A 14,486-nucleotide genomic window follows, 5' to 3' on the forward strand; every position below is an offset into this window, starting at 1 on the left:
CAAATTTGTTTTTTTTGATAAATATTTCTTACTAGATTTGAGAGTTTATAATAAAAAATGGCTTGTTGTTATGTAGAATTTATTGTAAAGTTTTATCATGGGTTTTTTGATTTTTGGGCTTCCATTTTATTCTCGAATTCTGATTTTCCATGACAAATTTCCCTTCTACATATTCCTAAATTCTTGTAGTTTGACGTCCCAAGGTCCCACAGAGAGTGTGTTGCATGATAACTTATATGAGATACCATCTATTGGGGCTCAAGCCTAGGCTATTAGCATTGGAATTCTCCTATTACAACATGAGAATTTTTTTTAAAAATTCTATATTGAGGATGCTCTAAATAGTGTGTCTTTGACACCTAATTTCTGGTTTAGACCACAACAATGGCATTGCAACCCGATTACCCATTTTGTTGTTCAAAGTATTTAGAGGTCATTTTCAAAGTCCATGAAGAATATTTCAATGTGTAATCCATTGTAATATACCTCAGACCTAAATATTTGGGCTTGGTGCATCCTTGCTAAGCTAATGGAAACATCCAATTTTGTAGTTCACATATGTAGAGGTGGAACTACTAAGATATTTCCGTTTTGCATGCCTAGATTATTTTTTCCAATGGTACTCTTGGGTTCACCATAATCAGTCGGCCTCCATATGTGGTGTGTATCCTCTTTTAGATTATAACTATGTAATGTCCCATGGTATGTTCAAACCAAGTGGAGATTAAATGGATCTATATGTAGAAACTTGAATAAAATTTTTCTATTTTTATCCATGTTGATAATATATGACATTGAACTAGCTGTGTACATTTATGAATAAATATTGTAATGTTTCTGTGTATATTTATCAACATAACACAAGTCTCATAATCTCTAAAGAAGTTATAATTGAATAGTAAGTAGCACTCAATGTACAAACTATTTTGGGTTGAATGCTAAACTCATAAGAAAAATGTCATGCTCCAAAGGAAACTATGTCTGCATATGATACTACTCGAGGATAGGAAACTTCCAGTTTCTCTTTTACTTCATCAATGAATTTAAATCCTATAGAGTTGGAAAATTATAAGTGATGCTTAATTTTTGCACGATTTCCAGGTTTGAAATTTAAGACCTGACTGATCCATGATAACTTTGCCAGTCATTAAAAAATAAAATTACATTATGATACTTTACAAAACTCTTCACATATATGTAGTGAACTAAAGTGAAGTACTAACCCTAAGGAAGCAATCATGGAAATGCATTCTTATAAGTGATGCAACTAAGCTAGGCCATACATTACTTAAACATGAGTAAACCTTTCTCTCCTTACTATTATGCTATGAAATATGGTAAATAATACTATCCATAAATGCTTAATTTGCAAATTATTTTGAATTCTAGCCAGATTTTTTCCCAATCTTGACCATGAATCTATGATTTGTAGAAATTATTTTTCAAGGTTTTCATATTAACATTAACGATCCTTAAAAACTATCAACATCTATATGAAAAAACCAAACAAACTTCACTTAATGAATTGCCTTTGTCATTTTGTGCTTTCCAAAAGTGATGATGATTAGCCCTATAATTCCTTGCATGTAAGAACATGTATCCTTTATCATACATTCTGGAAAGAATAGCAATACTTCCTCTTTGTTTCATTAGTTTGTCACATTGAAGGTTGTAAATGATATGAACCTGAATAAGAATAGAAGAGAGGAACCAAACTTATAGGGTTGGAAATGATATCAAGTTGAATATTAATGGAAGGGAGGAACCAAACTTACATGTGTTATTATTATCAGTTAGATGTGTCCCTTTTGGTAAAATCTTATCATTATTTAATTTACTCAAGATAGACTAATATAAACATTTGTGCATGTGGTTGGTAGTACTCCAAACTTCTAGCAAATTAATCTTTGGTTCTTACATAGTTTAATACATATTTAAAATTGAGGTCTTGGATAAAAATACAAAATAAAAAATATTTTCTACCAATGACATGAGCTAGAGAATATTCTATTTATTGGAGCTTGTAATGTTTGGCTTCACTTGATATCATGCCTGTTACTTCGAATAGATGCAAATTTTTCTTCCCATCTTTTGTCTAATATGATATTTTATTTTATTTGGATTATGTTTGTTTTTGGGCCACAATTCATATGTGGGAACATAGCAGAACATGAGAGCCATTAAAATGTCTTAGAACTACGTTTACTTAAATTAGTTATCTGATATGTGGTAAGTTTGTTTTTAGCCTACTTTCTCATTTACACTCACTTCCACTACTCCTATTACTGTTAACTTTCAATTCATTTTACCATTTCCATTTTAATATAATAGTAATTTCTTCAAATGTTTGGAATCAAAACTTTGAAATAAATTTCATACATTAGTATAAAAAAATACAAATATTTGTGGAAAATAATTATAGTTCTTAAAAATTAATTTTAGTAAGAAAATTGTATGATTTATATTATTTTTTCAATTCTCTTTCTATATAAATGTTATTTCTTCTATTTTAATTATAGATGATAGAGGTCGAATAAAAAAATATAAAAAACATATAATTCTAATTGTATCTATGTTACTCTACAATATTATGAAGATTTTATACATTAAAAGTCATGTTAATACAAAAGGTATGATGGGGTAAGACAACAGAAGATTTATAGAGTACTATTAGTTGTCATTTTCTTGAGGACTTGTTTCTTTTACCCATGTTGTCCATTTGAGGGGAATTTCACCCCATTTAATTATTTCTCTTTCTTTCATATGATTTGAATAAGGATGATTGATGAAATTTAGATTAAACTAGATTATATATATATATATATATATAGGGAAGCAATGACTCCAGCATTTAATTTAATAATTGATTAAAAAATTGTATATTATAAAAAAAGAAAAGCCTTGATAAACATAAAAACTAAAGGCTACAATGTAACAATAAATTTTTTCATGTCCAATAACTTATTCCATATAATCTAAATACAATATATCATCTAATTAGTATTATAATTAGGTTTCAATTTTTAGAGTAGTACCATTTTTATTGTTTAATTTAGTGTTATATCTTAATTTAATTTGACTTAGCCATAGTCTCTCTCTCTCTCTCTCTCTCTCTCTCTCTCTCTCTCTCTCACACACACACACACACACACACACACACACACACACACACAATTGATATATTTCATATCATATCTCTCCTCCCCTCCTCTTCTCTCCATATCAATTAATTGTGTATTTTTTCCTTTATTCCATCTATCAAACATAAGACTATTACCGAATAGATATCATGTAGGTGTGTATATCCCTTCATAAGATACTTGTTCATAAATTACAATGTCAAATAGATTAATTCTTCTATATTAGATACTATAACTCATATATATATATATATATATATATATATATATATATATATATATATATATACATATATATATATATATATATATATATATATATTTCTACAATGGTCTCATATTGTTCATTTCTATATAAATTATGATTTGTGATATCCCTTTATCCCATGATGTGAGGTCAAGTCTCAGTGTGAGTAATTTTACATTTAACTAAGGACTTTTTGGCTATTCTTTGATGTCGCTTTACCTCTTGCATGTCGCTTATGGTTTTGATTTGAAGTTGGTGAGCCATACATTTACTGTTGGAAAAACAAATTGAAACAAGTAATAAAATATTTGTTAGTTATAGTCATATGTTTTGAAAATAGAAGGTTATGAAAAATTCATATGTTCCTTATCTCATTAGCTTTAAATTTTTATTATGTTAACTAAATTTTTAATGATATAATTGTTTTATAAATTAAATCATATTTGCCACTTTGATTTTATAATTTTATGAAATGTCTATTTATATGTAATTTTAATATATAACATTATTTTATGAAGAAAAAAATTGTTTAATTTTATCTTTTTAGTGCAAGTGAGTGTTATTCTATTTCTATTTTTACATTTAGTTTGACTATCAAATAGACTTGTATACGTAATATTGTTTACATAAAATAATATTAAAATAAGTAATTATTACATTAATTATTAATTATAATTAGAGTATAATTTAATTCCTTATCTCGTTAAAGAAACTAAAATTTAAAAAATTAAGATTTATAATTTTAATACATTGAATTCTAATTTTAAAATTACTTTATAAATGACATTAGCATTTAGATTGTTCTTATAATGTTTACATGGAATATTATTCTTATTTAAGAATGATATTCTATATTTGATTATTCATATATTTATTTTAAGAATATTGTGATGGAATAATAAATTATTATGAATATCATCTTAATCTTCTAACTGTTATGAATGATTACTTAAATATAATTTGAAGTAGATATTTTCTTAATGTCCAAATGTAGTTTTAATATTTCTAAAATTCTTTTAATAATTTAATGTTATGGATGATGAAAATAACTTTTTCCATAAATTTAATTTTCTGGTAGATCTAGGCTTTGTAGGATGTTTGATAGAATTTATATTCGAAGTTTGGGTCTTGAGTGGGACTATCCAATCATTGGTGTAATTGAAACTACAACTTTGCTATGTGTATTTGTTATAGAATGTAAAAATGTTGAAAGTGCATTGTGCAATATAATTGTTACAAAATTTTCAAAAAATAGATTTGGGACAATAGCATGTGCAGATATTGTTGCTAAATTCCTGAAAAATTACATGGACCTTTTCAAAAATTTTGAAATTGTAAAGAAATTGGCAAATGCATATTTCAACCCTTTCTTTAAACCTAATGAAGACTATGATGCATTGGAAAATGCATATGTCAACCCTTCTTTTAAAACCTAATGAAGACTATGATGCATACATTATCTCATATGTGATCGAGATGAGTAATGCACTCATAGGTGGTTTGTTCTCTCTTGAATCTCTAAGCTCATGGGATGTAATGACTTGTGTCTATTATTACTTGAAAATAGAAATAAGTAGTAGGTACAAACCTATTGTGGATCATGCATCACTTGCTCATCATTCCCACTTTTTTGACCCTAGTGCATTAAGAATATCTACTGTTTGCAAAGCAATGATATTTTTGCAATTACACATGTCTCCTTCTGTACTTCCACCTTATGTACTAGTCACATGTTCTACAAAAGTGTTGTCTACTAGGGAGGAAAAATAGGCATTTGAAGATTTGTCCACGGGGAGTTGATATAGATGAGCATATAATACATATATGTAGATAGTAACTAACATATGGAATTAATAAATGGCAGTGCGAGCAGTGGTCGGGGAGGCTTTCAAAATTTGAATTCTGGAAAGGGTGGGATACCTTTGGATCATTGGAATCAGATCCCTGGATTGGAGCATGGGTCACAGAAGGAGGAAGGTTAGGGTTTGTGTACAGGAAATCCATAAAAACATGTTGATGGGGACCCAGATGCTCCCCCCAAGGAAGTGGACAAGATTTCTTTGGGTCCCAAAGGTGGTCAGCTAGCTAAATGGTCTTCCTTTTCTTGAATCAAGCCCTTAGGTAAGTCTTCTTTCTTACCTATTAAGATTCTTCCAAAGTCAGAGAAAGGTTCGTGTGCCATTGCCATCTCAAACAAAATCGTCGATCACAGCATTTGATCTGTGGCTTCTACCTTGATTGGCAAATTTTTGGAGCCTAGGCCAAATATTGATGTTGCGAGGAATTTTATTAAGAAGAAATGGGCTCTTAAAGGTCAAGTTTCAATCGCGACCATGGCCAAGGGTTTTTTTGTCTTTTAAGTTCACCTGCATGGAAGATCTTTCTTCCATTCTTAGTCAAGGTCAATTGGCTATTGGTCACTCCACTTTGGTCCTCTAGAAGTGGTCTTCCAAGTTGAATCTCAATGAATCTTTTTTTGTTCAAGCCCCTATTTAGGTTAGATTGCTCAAATTTCCTTTAAAATATTGAAATGAAGATGTTTTTTTGGGGCTAGCAAAGTCCTTTGGAGAACTTCTATCTATTGATCCTATCATTGCCTCCAAAAGATGCCTCAACTATGCACACATTTGCATAGGGGTTAGAGAAGGAATGAACATGCTAGAAACTGTATCTTTCCACTCAAAACTTGGGGTGCATGCTCAAAAATTGATCTATGAAACTGTGCCTTTTTCCTACTTCCTTTGTTTGAAGGCTAGTCATAGAGCTAATTAGTGCCCAAAGGCTATGAAGCAGAAAAATAAAAAAAGTTAGGATCCTGTTAACTTGGTCAAAACAAAGAAGAACACCAAATCCACTAGAAACTCTATTAAGGGAAGGAAGAAATTGATCTAGAGATGCAAATCTGCTAAGAAGCTTGAGCACTAGGATGGAAAAGAGGCTAAGAGTAGCTCGGCTAGGTAGATGGAGCCCAAGGCAATAAGAGTGGTAACTGCCCTTCCCAACCTATCTCGGATTCTCAGGTTAGCCTCCATGGTAATGCTCCAAATGAGCCTTTAAAGGATGGCCCAATTGTTTTGGCCATAGCTATGGTAGAAGATAATGTGATACCTGAGATGGAGTAGATTGCTAGAAGACAAGAGATCCCCTCTATGGAGAATCCAATGATCTCTGACCCAAATCCCCTGAATGAAGCTGTTAGTAAAGGGCCTAATCAGGTGGAAATTCTTGGGACTTTGATGAACATGGCTGTATCCAAAGACTTGGGGACTAAGATCATAGAGTTTATAAACAACTCTTCCCCAGAGAAGATATCCCAATGGGAAGAGTTTATTGACAACTATTCTCAAGATAGTAACAATGACTGGAGTTTGGTTAAGAAAAAGAAGAAAAACTATGACCATCATCCTCTGTCGCCAACGACAGCTAGAAGCAGGGTTGAGGCTGATGATGGTAGTCTAATCAAATCTACAGGAAGGAAAAAAATGAATTAGTTACTGCAAGAAGAGACCAGAAGGAACTTGGTAGATGAGAGCCAGAGAACCATCAAGGAATACTCTAGTAAGAAATGAAGATCATCTCTTGGAATATAAGGGACCTAAATGGAGCTCAAAAATAGGATTTATTTAGGAATATGATCAGAGACCAAAGACCAGACTTTTAACTAATTCAAGAAACCAAAATGAGAAAAGAAGTGTAAGAAAATATTTCTTTCAACAAAAACATGAACTATGAGGCCACAGACTTAGAGGGAGCTGCAAGTGGGGTGATGATCCTCTACAACAACAAGACTTTTCAGGTTTCTACTATCTATAATGGCAGTAATGCCCTCCTATGTAAGATGTCCCACATACATAGTAATGAATCCTAGTTTATTTTAAACCTTTATGATCCCAATTCCAAAAGGGAGAGAAAGGCTTTCTATGCTAAGCTCATAGAGGTTATCAACTCTAACAACATAAACAAAGGAATTATAATGGGGGATTTCAACTCCCCCCTAACTGATGATAACAAAAGTAGAGGGATTGCCCTAGATCAGGAGAGTAAGTTAGACTTTTCAAAGTTCATTAGCAATTTTTCCTTAATGGATGTTGATCTAATGGGGGGAAGATTCACTTGGTCCAACAAGAGAGTTGGGAGGGATTGTATCTAGGTCCATCTTGATAGAGCCCTTATTTACCCTGTTTGGTTGTAAACTCACTCTTGTAGGCTTTCTCTTCTCCCTAGATTGGGACCAAACCACACCCCCATCTCTCTCTTAGTTTGTCCCCTTTCTTTGAAAAGGTCTTTCCCTTTCCGTTTTGAGAGAATGTGGATTTCTCATCTGGCACTGGAAGCCAAGATTTCTTCATGGTGGAACATCAAGGTGGAGGGTATTGCAATGTTTAGGGTTGCCCAAAAATTTAAGAATGTGAAAAGAAATATTAAAATATGGAACAAAATAGACTTCGGTCACATTTTCCAAGAAAAGGATGAGAGGACTAATCAACTTCCCACTATCCAAGAAGTGAGATAGCAAGATGGATATAATGATTAGAACTGGTTGGATGAAAGGACTATTCTCTCTGACCTTCATAAAATTTTTACCAAGGAAGAACACTTTTGGAAGCAGAGATCAAGAGTAAATTGGCTTAAGAAGGAGATCAGAACACTAGATTTTTCACTTAACCACCTTAAGACATAGGTCTGTTTACAGGATTTCTAGCATCAAGAAAGGGTAGGCTTTGTTATCTAAGGACAATAAGATAGAAAATGAAGCCGTGTCATTTTTCTCTATTCTCCTCTCTAAGGATCACACTCTCTCGAGGCCCAATCAGAAGGATATTTTGTCTACCATTCCTACTATTTTGCAAGCTGACCATAACTTAGTGCTGAAAGCTATTCCTACCCTGAAGGAAATTTTTCAATCTATCACTTCTCTTTTGAGTGATAAGGCCCTTGGCATAGATGGTTTCCCAACTTTCTTCTTCCAAGTCTACTAGGAAGTGGTCAAAGGGGACATTGTGAAGGCTGTGCAGGAATTATTCGAGGTCAAAAGCCTTCTGAAAGAACTCAATGCTACATTTTTGGTCCTCATTCTGAAATCCCAGGGGTAGATTTGATGGACAAGTTTAGGCCCATCAATCTTTGTAACTTCTTCTAAAAAATCATTTCCAAGGTTCTAACTACTAGGCTTCTCAGAGTTCTTCACCTGATTATCTCCCCTCAGCAAACTGCCTTTGTTCCAGGGAGATAGATTTTAGATTATATTATCACAATGCACGAGGTGATTCACTCTCTTGACACTGGGAAGAGGGAAGGTTTCTTGCTCAAGCTTGATATGTCCAAAGCTTATGATAGGGTGGATTGAAATTTATTGATGGCGGTCCTCGAAGCTTTTGGCTTTGACTCCCAAGTTTGTAAACTCATCTCTCAGCTCATTTCTTCCCCTTCCTTATCTTTTCTAATTAATGGCTCCCCTTCAAATTTCTTTTTCGCTTCAAGAGGGTTGAGATAGGGTGATCCCCTATCCCCTGTTATCTTCATCATTTTGGTTGACTATCTGGGAAGACTTGTTTTAAGAAAAAGATAGGACTAGAGCTTTCAAGGTCTCAAGCCTTCACCTGGTCATCTTTCTTTCACCCACCAAATTTTTTTGGATGATACTATTATGGAGGGCGAGGCTAGAGAGTTCAAGGGCTTGCTCAATACTTATACTAGGGGATCTGGCTAGGCTATCAATTGGGACAAGAGTTTTGTTTACTTCATCAACACTTTGCTAGAGAGACAAACGAAAATTGCTCGTATATTAGGAAGTGATATTGGCACTCTTCCTGCAAGTTATCTTGGCATGCCTCTGGAATATTTTTGGAATAGCATCATAGATAGATTCAACAAGAAACTTGTGGGTTGGAAAGGTGCTTCTCTTAGCCAAGTAGGAAAATTCACTTTGGTGAAATTGATTTTTCAAAACATCCCCACCTATGCCTTAAGTCTCTTTGGGATCCTGGCAAAGCAAACTGACAGAATGGAGAAGATTTAGAGGGACTTTCTCTGGACAGGGGTTGAAGAGCATAAAATATATCATTTAGTTGCCTGGGACCATGTTTTCCTTTCCAAATATTATGGAGGCCTTGGTATTAGAAAAATTGGACATCTTAACAATGCCCTTCTAGCCAAACAAATCTAGTGCATCTTTTAGAGTACAAGAGAATGGAAGGAAATCATGATTGAAAAGTATCGCAGAAGGTAGGTGCTTAACCTTTTGTGAAATGTCCCTTTTCTGATTTTTCATGATATTTCCAACCTCTAATCAGATCTTTAAGATCAAACAACTAATATCACAAAGATCCTCCAAATTTCTCAAGAAACCCCAAATCGGGTATGCCAAAAATTGTGCCAAAAGCTTCACAGCTTCACCAATTACTAATAAATCTGAAAATGAAAATTTTTACAGAACTTTCAGCAGCATAACAGCCTACAAATTGACATTTCCAGATCCGTATAGCCTTTACACAACAGCTCAAAAATGTAGGACCAAAACTATGCTCATCGGGCTCCCGAAATAGCACAAAATATGCCCGGAAACACCACAAGAACACTAATAATCTATCTCAGAAGTTTAATCACGTCCCAATATATATATTCAGATCTATTTTAATAGCTTAAAGTCTAAAATACAGCAGCAACCAAAACTGATATGAAATACTCAACCGGAAACACCAAACTCTTACAAAAATACACCCGGAAACTCACAAATCTGCACTGTTCAGCACAAAGGCAAACTCTGTATGAGCATGCACATGGAATGGCTTCAAACTCCCGTCCTTAGCCTTCCTGGAAACCTGCAAACTCCCGTTCTTGGGTCTCCCTGGAAACCTGCAAACTCCCGTTCTTGGGTCTCCTTCTCCACAGGTTTGGCAGCCTCTGAAGAATAACAAAGAATGAGCGAAAATCAAGTCTGGAATCCCCCCAAAATGCCTCCAAACCTCTTTAAAAAGGGCATAACTGTAACTCACGTCCAAGAGAGGTTAATGAAACATATTTTAATAATAATTATCATTTATTAGTCCAACGGTTTCCAAAGATTAACTCCCTTTTTCTGAAACTTCACTTTCTTGGGCCTGCCTGCCTTAGCAAAGATTTTCTTTTTTTTTAAATTATTTGAAAAGGGGACATGACAAGTCCTCCCCTCCCAATCATTGCTTGTCCTCAAGCAATGGCTGAACAATAAACCAATCAATCCACCTGGATCCCAAATGTAGTCATGAACTATACTACTACCAATTAACATAGGCTCCTGCAATATCCTTTGCAATATGACCAAGAGGAATCCATAATCAAATTGACAATTATAGCTCAACCAAACTCCGAAATCACCACTACCACAAACAAAAACCCATGAGGCACAAACTCTTAGAACATCAGAACCCAAGTAAAGTGGACAAATCAAACTACCAACACAGTAAATACCATCAACGCATCCCACTGGCCTATATGGAATGTACAATCCAACTCTGAAACAATGGTGAACCCTCTTGAATGAAACTGTACCAAGTATGGAGAATCCACACACTGTACAACTCCTGCAGTCAACACAACTCTGCAAATCATCGGCCACTATCTCATAACCATAACTCCCATACACTGCTGATGGTGAAAAGACATTACAAGATAAAGAGTAAGAAATGGAATCCAAACCAAATTTGTCTACCATCAACTCCTCAGCACAAGGATCAAATGCTAACTGATGTACATACCCTGCAATATAATGTTGATAAAAAAAACCAACCTCAGTCAACAGCTCACCATGAAGAAGTGATACAACCCACTGTGACTGATCACCAGCTAAGTCAAGAGATGTCATAGCCAAAGGAGTAGAATCAATAACAACACCTGCTGAAGCATCACTCTGAAACTCCTGCTCTAAGTCATGTATTATCAAGCTGTCAACTGTAGAACCTATCGCCATGTCATGCCCATCACAACTCTCATCTTGAGGCATCAAATTGTCCCATAACTGATGATAAGCACTAGGAACCAAAGTACATCTCTGTATCATCATCTCATCAACATGGTCATCAAAGGTAGATAGATGAGCATACCTCATAGTGTAATGCCGATAGAATGCACCAATCTCAGTCAGTGGCTCAGACTGCAATCCAGATGTAACTAACTGCAATCGATCATTAACCAAATTGGAACTGACTACTACCTCTGAAGACATTGCGAAGGGAGTAGTATTACTAGTAGGAACCATGCCAACTATCAGCTCACCAATGTCACACATGGTCTTTGATACAACATCTCTAGTCTTCGTGCCATTAGTACTAGAGGTCACCACCATGTCAGGCATACAACAATCTGCTACAACACCCAACTCAATTGAACCTAACTCTAGTGGGAATGAACCTGATATTCCAATGTTAGTATCAAGAATGGATGCATCCCCATCTCCACTGTCTCTGACAATCTCGGCCATGGACATCCTCGGATCACCAAACACCACTGCTTGTGACTGCATAGAATCAGGTGAAGACTGTAGTCGCTCTAACTCCATGGTCACCTTAGCCAAATGAAACTGTGACTCCTTGAAAGCCAACTGTGTACTCTCAAGAATCTCAGAAGTCACCACAAGCTGCTCAGTAATCTCACTCACCTCATCTTCCTTGGCCAACAATGCATCATATGCTGTACTGCCCCACTTCATAAGATAATCTCTGTCGGCTACCAACTGCATATAATCCTGTCTCAGAATCTGGATAGCCTCCCATAAAGAGTGGAACTCTGTCAAGGAAAGATAACTGCCTCCCTGCTCATCACTAGTAGGAGAACCCCATCCATAAACTGCTAACAACTGACGAGCAGCATCGAAATGCTGGCAAGTGATAGCAATGTCTTGGTCACTAACTCTCAACTGATTAGACACATGATGGCACTGGCTTGACTGTCTCCTACAAACCTCCTCTGATGCACTGTCTAAAGGAGTATCCTCAAAGTTACTAGTCTCTAGAGTATTACCATCCATATCCTGTGAATCAAATCTAAAACTCATATCAACATACAGAGTATCAAAAACATTAGCATTTCTGTCCAACTCCTCTATACCCAAGGAAACTAAGTCTTCAAAATTGCCCATTGCATCCTTCTGGATGTCATCAATGCCAATATGATCCTGGGACTCATCTATACACACTGCCAAATATGAAATATCATCAACACATTCCAACAAGTATGGCCGACTGGATATATGAACAAGGCCCAACATTGGTGTATAAAAACTAATACCAACATCAGACAAGATACTGGCACAAGAAAAGACAACACCATGTAATCTGCTAATCAAATCCATGATAGCACCCAAACAAACACTGCTACCAAAAAGTGTTAAAGATATCCAGTCAACTGAATCCCAAATGCCAATATAACAATCTCGAGTCCATATCCGTAAACTAGAATCAACTGGTAACTCAAGCAAACTCCTCACCTGAGTAATATGACCAATACCAACTAACTCCACATACCTGTCATGATGAGATAATGAAGTCACAATACTATCTTGGTTCACCTTCAGCTGGCTGGACAAATCATGTGAAGTACTACCAGCCTCAACCCCATGTGATGAAGCATCTAACTGTGCCTGGTACTCTTTCTCAGCAAAGTCATGAATGCTCAATGTCTGCTCATCTCTACCAGGTATCTCACCATCCTGCACAACAACATCCTCATAATCATCATCTGAACCCACTACACTGTTGTCACTGCCTGTTGTAACTATACCATCCTGAATACCTGTGGCATCACCCTTTGACAACCTGTAAACAATTGTCTCAATTTGAGTATCAAGTTGACCGTTACTATCAATCTGTGTAATATCCTTTCCCACCACCTCCTGTGGCAGAGTAGAATCTGAGACCTCTACCTGGCTATCAGCTAGTTTCTCAAACTCCTCATGCAAGTTCTTGGAAATTGTGTCATCTGTCCTGTGAGAAAATCTGCCAAATAGAAATCCAGTCAACTTATCCACCTTAGCTGGGTCAGATAACATGTCATTTATACGGTGGTGCTCAACCAACTGTTTAGACATGTCATGGCTTATTTTCATAAGTTTATCTCGAATGTCTAAATAACCATCCTTTCTATTATTTTGACTCTGGCTATCAATTGTCCAAGATTGTTCCCTCTGAGACTCTGTACTATACCTGTCCATTCTGGATAAAGTAGAGTGTAACCCCAATAGGATATAACTTCTTCAAACACCAAGAACTAACATGCAAATGATTAGAAGTAGCATGCAACCATAGATTTGGACATGCAACTGATTAGAAGCAACATGCAACCACCAAATTATGACATGCAAGATCTGGGTAGTTGTCAAAACTGAAATGCAAACTTCTACAACCACCAAATTCACCAAGAACTAACATGCAAATGATTATAAGTAGCATGAAACTATAGATTTGGACATGCAACTGATTAGAAGCATGCAACCACCAAATTATGACATGCAAGATCTGGGTAGTTGTCAAAACTGATATGCAAGATCTGGGTACTTGTCAAAACTGAAATGCAAACTTCTACAACCACCAAATTCACCAAGAACTAACATGAAAATGATTAGAAGTAGAATGCAACCATAAATTTTGACATGCAACTGATTAGAAGCAACATGCAATCATAAATTATGACATGCAAGATTTGGGTAGTTCTCAAAACTGAAATGCAAGATCTGGGTAGTTGTCAAAACTGACCTGCAACTTCTACAAACCCTCAGGCTGGCAAGATCATGGCTCTGATACCACTGAAATGTCCCTTTTCTGATTTTTCATGATATTTCCAACCTCTAATCAGATCTTTAAGATCAAACAACTAATATCACAAAGATCCTCCAAATTTCTCAAGAAACCCCAAATCGGGTATGCCAAAAATTGTGCCAAAAGCTTCACAGCTTCACCAATTACTAATAAATCTTAAAATGGAAATTTTTACAGAACTTTCAGCAGCATAACAGCCTACAAATTGACATTTCCAGATCCGTATAGCCTTTACACAACAGCTCAAAAATGTAGGACCAAAACTATGCTCATCGGGCTCCCGAAATAGCACAAAATATGCCCGGAAAC

This window comes from Cupressus sempervirens, chromosome 7, assembly GCF_028749045.1.
Source record: "Cupressus sempervirens isolate cs-2001-9-10 chromosome 7, ASM2874904v1, whole genome shotgun sequence".
NCBI lineage: Eukaryota > Viridiplantae > Streptophyta > Pinopsida > Cupressales > Cupressaceae > Cupressus > Cupressus sempervirens.